Here is a 10,903-nt window from a genome sequence, read left to right as displayed (position 1 = left end):
CTAAAATTTTCTTTTTAATTAAAAGCTTACTTTATTGACCACAGAGGGGTCCCATGCGTGAAACTCAAGATGTTACAAAGGACCCCGGTCGGGCCCCTCCAAAGAGACAAGCCCACGCACTCCCAAACCCAGGCCCCCCCTCTCTCATTTAGCATCATCTTCTCCCCTCTAGCAATGAAGCGAGAGACAATGCCATTAATCACTCTCTACGAGCTGCCAGGTGGGCAAGAGGTGGGGGAAAGTGGGAAAGAGCCCAAGGGAAGGGGCTGCAGTTAAAAAATACCAACCAGCACAGTAGCCCTCCCCCTGCCAGAGGAACTGGGCAAGTCCCAACACAGGATTCTAGGGGGGGCACTTAGGGATTTGAAACATAGCAAAAAAAAAAAAGATGATAATAAAGGAGGGTGGGGGGTAACGCACTAAGGAAAGCTCAGGAGAAAGCGGGAGAGGCTATGCTTCTACAGAAAGAGGTACCCTTTCAGATGGGCCCCACTGAGGCAGAGGACAGTTGGGGTGACCTCCGTGCCTGTAAGAGAACCAGCATCAGGGTGATCTGCACATTGGCACAGGTTCCTGAAAATGAGCGGACATCACGGGCAGAGGGGAAAGAGGGAATGGGGTTGTCTGAGTCCAAAGGCTATCTATCAGTACTGCTCAGACCTGGACGTTGTCACTCACCCACCACAGGTTTCCAGAGGCTTCCTCGACTTCCCACCTAAGGATAACAGTCATTTTTCCTGCAGGGAGGAGAAAAGGAGAAATTTCAAAACGTAAGCACCAGAAAATGCCCCTGTCCATCTTCCTAAGATTAGCTGAGCGATCAGTGTATAACCTGCAGGGATTCTCAGAGTCCTGAGTTGCCCACGACCGATGAGTCACTAAATCTTATTTGAAGTGTTCAGACTTTGCCTCCAGTGAATATTTGGCTTTGACACCTTCTGTCATCTCTGCTGAGAAGAGAAGCAATCACCAGTCAACGCTGCCAGAGCCTGGGCCTCGGGTAAACCTCCCCCGCTCAGGTCAGCCTCCTCGGCCTCCCCGTCCCCAGCACCCCAGTGAGACAGCCTCGTGCTGTGCACCGGACCGAGAGCCACCAGAGCCAGATCCTGGTCGAGCTACTTGCTCTCGTCCATATAAAGAGATTTTGAAATGAAGCACAAGCCAAGAAATTGAAAGGTCACCAGGCAAAGAACAAAGACCAGGCCTGATATTTATCCTACACCAGCTGCCACAGACGAGTGTAAAGGGAAGCTGTGAGCCCTGCCAAAATGACACGAGGCACCTAGAGGATGCTCGCTTAGCTCAGAGCTGTATCTCCCAGCCGGCGGGCATCACCAGACCTGTGATGGGGGCCTCTCCCCTCCAGGCTTCCCTGCTGCTCACCAGCCCACGACCGTTTCAAGAAAAGTGGTCCCTCGAGCAGGCAGAACGCGTGTGGGCTTAGCTCCGATGGGTAACTCTGCAGGAAAGGGAGCCCCACACCCAAATTGCTCACAATGAGCCAAGCCCTCAGACCCTAGCTGGAGATCCTGCACACATAGCAGGGCTAACCTGGAGCCTCTCAAGGGTGGGAGTGGGAGACAGGGGCACAAGTCCTTTCTCCAGGGAATCCCCCCGTCTAAGGAAGACATCATGGGTGACAAGTCTCTTAATCTAAAGGTTGAGATGAAGCCCCTGCTGTCAGGAGCGGAGCCTCCCCCAGAAAGTTCCCAAGCCCCTAGAGGACCCCGATGGGGCAGACAAGAACAGAGTTGCGAGACTTGGCCAATAAAAATACAAGGCATCCAGTTAAACTTCAATTTCAGATAAACAGGGGATCTTTTTTTAGTATAAGTATGTCCATGCAATATATAGGCCACACTTAAACTAAAAAAAAAAAAAAAAAAAGATTCCTTGCCTATTCAAAATTTAAATTTAACCGGACACTGCGTATTTTATCTGGCAACTCCAGAACAGAAGCAAGTCACAAGGCCCATACCTAAGTCTACGTATGTGGCGACAAGCCAGCAGGTAGAAATTAACAAGCCACAGGGTCGTAATGCTGTGAGGACAGAAAAGAAAGGATGGCTCAGAATTAGTAGGGTGCTGCTGGGTCTGTGGGCTGCCCGGGAAGGCGTCAGACTCCGACCCGTCACCACAGGCGGCTGCCGGCTGCGTCCCTGCGCGGTTGGCGGCTCGGGACCCAGAGAAAGAAGGCCAGGCAGGGGCCTTGCACGCAGCTGTGTCCACTCAAGCCAGAGACGAGGCCAAGCACACTGGGAGAGAGATCGTGGGCGGGCCCCGGGGGAAAGAGCGCCAAGATCTGGGGGAATGCAGCTGAGTGCCCAAGGGACAGTGTGTGCTTTCAAAATGAAGAATGATGGGAAGTCTTCTACATCGCCAGGAAAGAAGCCTCCAGGAGACAGCTGCTGCGAGGGGTGCTGGTATCATGGGAACCTGACAATGGGGGAAGCTGGAGAACAGGAAACGGGCACCATCCAGAGCTGACGCCACAGAGCCCGAAGGTCTGAGCTCCCTGAGATGCTAGGCGACCAAGGCCCTGGGATCCCGGCCCCAGGAAGCCCCCAGGCAGGTGTCTGCACCCACACCCACGGCTCCCCAGCACCCACCGCGTGGGGCCCACACAGTGAGGCAGAAAAGCAGTTCACCCAGGCAAGAGCTAGTTTGAAATATCTAACCTCTGTTCTCCATCAATCAGTTAACTCGGCATGCCTCCATCTAAGGAGGCCAGGGGTCCCATCTTGTCAGAGAGGACCCAGGTGCAACCTTCAGAAAGGCAGAGGTAGTTTGAGCAACCTCAGCTCCCAGGGCTGAGGCCTGAGAATCACCAATACTAAACAGTTAACAGACCAGATGCTAATGTCCAGGGAGCTGCCTGGCACTCACCAGCCCAGCCTTCCTCCTCCTCTCCTCCTCCTTGGTGTTGGGCACCAGGTTCCTGGCTCCTGGTGCACTCCGGTGAGGAGGGCTGAGAACGTCTAGAATGTCCCCAGAACATCTGGAGTCAGGCCATCTCTCCCCACCACTGGAAATACCACCTAGGGCTGCCTCCTTTGAGGAGCTTTGAGAAGGATTGCTACTGTTATTACTACTTACCAATCACTAACTGCATACTAGACAACACTAAGAACTTTATTTCCTTCCTCGAAGAATGCACAACCTGCAAAATGGGCACTGTTGATGCTATTTCACAGATGAGGACCTGACAGCCACGGCCGTCGACCAATCTAGACAGTTAACACTCAGGGGTGGAGAAGACCAGTGAGACAAAATCCTCAGACTTGGGAACTGATCATCAGGGCTAAAACCCTCAATTCTTGAGAGAACACTGTCCAGACAGAAGATGCTAAGGGCAGGCTCCAAGTCCTTGCAACACCGATCGCTGACAGCAGGGGGCGACAATGTCTGTGAAAAGCTACTTGCCACAGAAAATGTAGGCCCAGTTGGTGCAGAGGAATACAGATACCAAATGGAAGAAGGGGGAATGATCCCCTGATCCCCATGGGTCCCAGGAAAGAAACTTGAAACAGCTGGCCTGTGCTGCAGGCCCAGATTTAGAGAGTGCTAGATTCCAGGGTTATTGAGACTTCTCATAAGCTTCCCCACAACTCAGCAAATGCTCCACAGAGAAAACCAGCCTTGCCTTTGGGGCCCCTCTGGTTTCTCTGTCCTGCCAGCCTATCGAGATGGCCACAACCTCTGTGGTTTCCCTTTCCTTCAGTAGAGTCTCAGCCCACTCAGGTCAAGTACATGCCTGTGCTCAGACCGGGCAGATGCCCCCGGGGAAGAAAATGAGACAGGATCAGCGGGCCAAAAGGTTCTTTTCTAGATTAATCGTTCCCGCTCATGGCTTCCAAGCCTCTCCGCTGTCTCTCGCAGATGTTTTGTACAATGCATCCAGTTTTCTTCCAGTTACTGCAATAGTTGTGGTGGCCTGTTGTAACTCTCTCTCCTACCCGGAAGCAGATGTCCAAGTTCTCTCTCTCTCTCTCTCTCAGCCACCACTCCCTCAATTGTGAAATGATGATGACGGTGTGAACTTTAAATGAACAGAAAGTATGTCATGGTGGGCACTTGGCAGAGTATGACCCAGGGTCAGCCATCTGAGAGATTTGCAGGGGAGAGGCCCTATAGGTCCTGGGGAAGGGCACTAGCTTTGGAGTCCATGGGCTCAGCTCCCCAATTTATAAGCTGTGTGACCTTGAGTAAGTGGCTAAAGCTCTCCTAGCTTTTGTTTTCTCCTCAGTCAAATGAGGGAAACTCATGTCCACCTCACATTCTTGTACACAGTAAATGAAGCCCTTAGCTCTGCGTGTGCTGCTCTCGGTGGGTATTCAGCGGGAAACAGTAGTACATCTCGTTTCACTTACTAGGTGAAGTAAGGGCAGGCAGATGAAGGCATTCTAGTATCTGGAGAGTGCCTAGAAAAGACTAAATATTATCACGTATATCAGAAAGATACAAGGCAATGATAAACATTTCTCACATTTTGTATCCATTTAGCAATTGTTCTAAGTGCTTTGACATTATCTCTTCATGTTCTCACCACCACCAGGCATTGTATAGTAGGACAGATATTATTATCCCCATCTTAAAGATGAGGAAACTACGCTTTGATGAGATTAATTGAATTAGCTACTCAAGCACAGAACCATAAAAGAATTAGTGTTCACATTCCTAATCGATGCCTTCAAGGATATAATAATCCTACCATCAAATGGGCCTCTCTAGGAGAATATAATCAGGTGGTATAAGGTGAACATTAGGCAGGGGTATGATAGAAGGTCAAAGAAAGGAGAGCTGCGGGAAAGCTTGCTAGCAAAGACTGTGTTTATGTGTGTGATGAAACCACTCCGGCCATCATTGCCCAGTGCAGACCAGAGCCCTAAAGAGAACAGATGAAGCCAAGAAATCCTGATAAGTGGGAGACTGGAAGCAAATTCATACCTCGGGTGGTCTGGCAAGGTCAGATTGCATGTTTTTTATGTATTCATTCCACAAAAATGTTTTGGACTCTTATTGCCTAGCAAGTGCCACGTTAGACACTAAAATACAGTCAGGGACAAATGTATAGTTCCTGTCCTCATGGAGCTTATGGTCTAGCGAAGGAGATAAACAATGATAAAATATATGATTACACAATGCATGTTATGATGAAAAAGTATCAGGTATGTTGAGAGCCCCTACCAGGCAAGGGTTGGTAAGGGCACTGAAAAAGCCAACTCCAAGAGCCCCGCAGGCAGAAGGCAACTTGGGAGATCCCCACGCAGGAGTGCACGGTACACTCAAAGAAGGAGAGAAGGTGAGGGGGGCCCAAGAGAGACTGCTCCCCAAGAAGGCAGGCAGAGAGGCCCCCAGAGCGGTGTGGGCTTGGCCTGCAGGCCACTCTGGGAGCTGGGTTTTGCTCTCATAGAAATGTGAAGCCCCCAGAGCTGTAAGCAGTGGGGGGAGCTACAAGAGACAGAGAAAAGGGAGCAGACGGTGGCCTTTTCGGGGTTCTTTGATCATAAACAACAGCAATGGAGTCTGGCTTGCTTCAGAAAAAGCTAATTTATTGGAAGCAGATGCTGCGGCATCAAAGGGAAGGCTGAACCACAGGGCCTTGAAAAGGACGGGAACAAAGGAAGTGCCACAGATCCCAGAAGCAGGGATTATAGACAGTCACCACTGTCCCAAAGTAGCTGCCCGAGCGCTCTCCAGCTCTTAGGCTGTGTCGCTCACATTTCGATTCCCCAGGGACAGACTGACGAGCTCAGCTTGGGTCACAGGCTCACTTCTTGGCCACAACACACAACACCTACCCTGACAGACTCTCAACAAGACAGCTTCCAAGGGGAGGGGTGTTCCTCCAAAGAAAAATAGCAGAGGAACTGGGGCGACATTCCCAAAGAATTGAGAAGGGGGTTCTGGACAAAAAAAAATAAAAAATGAGGTGTCTACTACAGATCCTGAAAAAACAGCTGAAGGATCATTAAGGACAAAGAGCATTTTCCCGGGGTTTTGCCTAGGAAATAAAGTCAGGCAGCATCCTGTCAAGGGGTGGGCCGGTAGAGGAGGTTTGGGAGATGGGAGGTTGAGAAAGAAGGTACCAGATGGCACCTCATATCAGGTTGCACGCCACAGAGTCCTCCCCTGGCCTCATTCGCTGACTCATCCATAGCCTTCAGAGAGATAAGGTAACCAACCACTAAGTAAATAAGCCACCAAGCTAGTGAGAAGTGACAGAGGAAACCGAAAAGGAATGTATTCATTCCACCAACAGTTATGTATAAATACATTCATCTAAGGAAGAAGGCTGACTGAAGCATCCCCCTGCTTTGGGAGGATGAAGGAAGGGGTAAGTGATAACCCATCGATGAGATTCCGGACGTCAGAAGAGAAAGCCAGGAAAATAAGCTGACAGACTACAGGCAGGAAGCAGCTAGAGCCCTGCCAGAGTCACTTCTCCGGCTCCTGAAGATCTATCCGTTAGAATAGCACTGCAGGTTCCTTCCTGGACAGGCAACTTCCTTCACCATATGCTAATTCAATGCTTCATTTCTTGCAGGAAGAATATTTCAATGTGGGTTGCAGTGTCTTAAGAAATCCACAGTGCCTCGAAGAATGTAGACATCGCAAACAAAAGAACTGAAGATTAAAAAAGTGCACAGAGCTGGACTTGGGGGGTGGGGGATGCGGATGGAAAGCTTTTGCTTGCCTCCTTGCAACTTTGTTTCACTGGAATAGAACTCAAGATTCTCTGCGCAATTTCAAGGCGTCAGCCTGACAGTTTCCGAAGGTCTTATTCCCCCTCCCCCTTCCCCACCCCCAGCTTTTTCACGCAAGACTTCTTTCGTTGCGCTGAGATGAAAATTTTGGGTGCAAAAAAGAGTGGCGTTGACTCTAAGGAAAGGAGCTCAGACATGGAACTGTGACGTGTAATGTGTCAAAGCTTCAAAACGCCACTGCCAGAACCCAGGGATGTCTGTTTGCAGAGAGGCAGTGGGGAAAAATGCCGGCCACTTCCAGCTGCACGTGTTGCTTCCACGTGAAGCAAGCTGATGAATTTACAATAAGAACTTGAGCAAATATAGGAACGCGTGAAGGAAAAGCAGCAGCATGTTCCTTAAAGAGGAAACTCTTACTACTACCGCGTTACAATACTTTCCTTACTGGTCTCTGCCACCTAGATCACTTTTTCCACCTTAGTCCATTTCACACCCGCTCTCAGATGGATCTACCAAAGCCCCACCCTAAACACTTAGCGTGCCTACCCTCCTAAATCATTCTAAACTGAGCCCAATCTCCCTGCATTTTTCCTTGATGATTTTTGTCATGTCTGTGCACCATCCAAGTTATTACTTCCTTCTTTCTTTAATGATTTTTTAATTTATTTTGAGAAGGGAGAGGGGCAGAGAGAGGGAGCGAGAGAGAATCCCTAGCAGGCTCCGCACTGTCAGCGCGGAGCCCGACACAGGGCTCGATCTCACCAACCAACCAGGAGATCGTGACCTGAACTGAAATCAAGAGTCCGACGCTTCACCAACTGAGTCACCCGGCCGCCCCCAAATTACTGCTTCCTGAATATTAAGTTGCCTCATTTTCTTTACTTTGCCTCATCGTGAGGAATATTATCATTACCGTTTAAATATTTCCAAGGTGCGTTAATATAAATGCCTAACTGATAAACTCTAAAATGGCCATCACATGCCACCAAAGACCATCTCGTGCATCCCCTAGCGGCACCGCACTGTCCTGGGCTGCTCCTAAGCACCCTTCATTCATACCCCCTGCACTCAGGCCAAAGCGGGCAATTCGCCGTTTCCCCCACACGCATCACTCGCTCCGATGTTTGTCCCACCATCCAACTCTACCTCTCTCATCACACTAATCATTCAAGCCCCAGCCCTCCACAGCCACCCCTCTCTTGAGATTTTCCCAGACTCCCACAGCCTGAAAGGATCTTGGCTCCCTGAGCTCTCTCGCTGCACTTGGAGCACCTAGGACTTCTCACTTCGGACTCTAGGTTGGCCTCTTCGAAATACGACGTTTTGGTAGACACCTTTTCTTTTAGAACATCCGCAGGCTTCCTTAGACCAGAGGTCATATAAGCTGATGAATTTACAATAGACCAGAGGTTTGTCAGTGTATTTTTAGGCTTCTTCTTCTTTTTTTTTTTTTTTTAATTTTTTTGTTTTAATGTTTATTTATTCTTTGAGAGAGAAAGAGAGCACGAGCAGGGAGGGGCAGAGAGAGACACAGAATCTGAAACAGGCTCCAGGCTCTGAGCTGTCAGCACAGAGCCTGACATGGATGGAGCTCAAACTCACAAACTGCGAGATCATGACCTGAGCCAAAGTTGGATGCTTAACCAAGGGGGCCACCTGCCAAGGCGATAGGGTAGCCCGTGGCTACCAGAACTGGGTTCTAGTTCTATGCACGTCCTGCAAAGACAGTGTGATGGTTAATTTCATGTGTCAACCAGACCAGGAACAGGGTACCCACACACTTGGCCAAACATTATTCTGAGTATGTCTTGAGGGTGTTCTGTAAGGAATTAACATTTCAGTTGGCAGACTGAGTAAAGCAGATTACCCCCCTAATGCGGGTGGGCCTCATCCAAGCAGTTGAAGATCTGACTAGAACACAAGGCTGGAGTAAGAGAGACCTCCTCTCACCTGCCTGCCTTGAGCTGAGACACCGGTCTTTCCCCGCCTTCAGATTTCACCTGAAAAATCAGCTCTGTTTCCATCTTAAGCCTGCCAGCTTTCGGACTGGAACTACATCATTGACTTTGCGACTGCAGACTACAGATCCTGAGACTTGTCAACCTCCACAATCACGCAGGCCGATTCCTTATAATATATATAGATGTACATCCCTTTGTTCTGCTTTAGAATGTAAAGGTTCTAAAGATTTTGTTCCCCGTCTTTGAGGTCCCTGTCAAAATTTAGAAGCAACAAGAAAAGTCACATTAAAATTATGCCAGATTAGGGGCACCTAGGTGGCTCAGTCTGTGGAGCATCTGACTCTTGATTTCAGCTCAGGTCACGATTCCATGGTCGTGAGATCGACCTGCACAGGGCTTCATGCTGGGTGTGAGCCTGCTTAAGATTCTCAATCTCTCTCTCTCTCTCTCTCTCTCTCTCTCTCAAAAAAAAAAAAAAAAAAAACAAAAAACATTATGCCAGATTATTATTCTGTAATTTTAAAAAATTTTCCCTAATTCAGGTGATGAAAATGGGGATCATCTATGAGATACGATAAATATTCGGACTCATAAATTAGACCTGAATGGGTTATGTTCTCTCCTTTCCCGACCCCCTAGAAAAGTGAAAACAAAAATGAGTAGGCTATTCCCAAAGGGCCCTATGGAAACAATCAATTATCCTTTGTGTTTGCCTCCGCCTCCTGTGTCACGGTCCCTTCTCTTGCACCATACATGTCTACACAAGCAGGTGTGCATGGCTTCCTCTCACCAGCAAACACCAGGAGCTAAAAAATGATGAAAGGAAGCTACTACTGCCTGAGTGCTGCAGATAAAACATTGAAAGCGGAGAGCCCAGCAACCTGTGACCATGGAGATGAGTTGTAATCAGCAAACCAAGGCCTCGCCTTCCATCTTTCTCTGGGCATCCAAGAAATGGTTGGTTTAGAAACCCTGAGCCCACACACTATTTTCCAGCAACAACCACATAGCAACAGAATTAATACATCACAAGCTAAGCAGTCAAACACTGCTCACGGCCTGCTTATCAAAACCAAAGTTTAGATAGCAGGTACACCACAGTTCTTTTTCCAACACTAGGGCAGACTTGATGCCCCGAAGTACTTCCTCCACTGAAACTAAAGCACAGGATAAAATATATAAGCATCTTTTTAAAAACAGGTTGCTTAGCTCGCACAAAAGAAAAAGCGTCGACAAAGGCCAAAATGAAGTGAATTCAAGAACCCTGGGAAATAAGATGCCAAGACCATCTCTGGCCCCGAGTTTCTGTTTCAACAGCTGCAAAGTCTCAAAGTTGATGAAGTAAAGCATGAAATCCCACTAAGGTAAAGAGTGTATGAGGATACCCTTACCCAAACCTGGTGTCCCCTCCCAAGGGCTGCACTCTCAAGGTAGGACTAGAGAGGAAATAAACCCATCATAAGAAAGGGGGCAACAAGGAAATGGACATGTTTTGATCTTGAGGTTGGGGGGGGGGGCTCCAGGTGGAATCTCCCCTGGGAACTTGTAAAGCCAGCCTTGAAATGGGTTTGCTGTCTGAATTAACACTCTGCGGTGGTGCCTTGAGATGATTGATTTGCGGACATCAAAGTAAACCCTCGCCGGAGAAACAAAACCTCAACTCAGGACACAAGGCATTTCCACAATTTTCCACGGGGAAATGAGCAGCTTACCGTAAGAAAAGAGAAAGAAATCACACAACACACAAGGAAACAAGACACTAAAACAAATAGGCAGAGAGTTCCACAGGTAGCAAAATCAGATCACAGAGAGTTCAAGGACTGAGATTAGGCAACACAGAATGCAAGCTTTTTCGATGCCACCGTCCCTTGCCTGCTTTCTCCCGTCTCCGTACGTAAACCCCCGTCAGTGTTCTGTCTCTCCGCACCTTTCTACTTCTTCCGAGTCTCTACTCTTGCTTTTCATCTTTTTTGACCTCTCTTTCTCCACAGGCACTGGAAGGACACAAAGCACTACTACGAACATGTCCAAATCTTTCCACGAAGGAAGAAAGGAAAGAGAAAAGAAAATTCGTCCCCCCCACGCCACCACTTTTCCTCTACCGCTCTTGTAGGTGGGCTTCCTGAAGAGCAGCTACAGTGACTCCCCCACTGCCCAGTCACCCCTAAACTGCAGCCCAGCTTCCACATGCCCCCCCCCCACCACGCTTCTGAAACAGCCCTTACCCTGATGTCC

General features: G+C 48.8%; 1 long non-coding RNA gene across 1 annotated transcript; it reads left to right on the top strand.

Annotated features, from left to right (window-relative positions):
- Positions 1-6,210: 6,210 nt before the first annotated feature.
- On the top strand, positions 6,211-6,805 carry LOC115521504. The gene is made up of 2 exons (XR_003971081.1): positions 6,211-6,337; positions 6,548-6,805. It is a non-coding gene; the product is annotated as an uncharacterized LOC115521504 (long non-coding RNA).
- Positions 6,806-10,903: the final 4,098 nt, after the last annotated feature.

Source organism: Lynx canadensis, chromosome C1, assembly GCF_007474595.2.
Source record: "Lynx canadensis isolate LIC74 chromosome C1, mLynCan4.pri.v2, whole genome shotgun sequence".
Classification (NCBI taxonomy): domain Eukaryota; kingdom Metazoa; phylum Chordata; class Mammalia; order Carnivora; family Felidae; genus Lynx; species Lynx canadensis.
The sequence above is the reverse complement of the archived record's forward strand: the minus strand, read 5'-3'. Positions and strand labels throughout refer to the sequence as shown.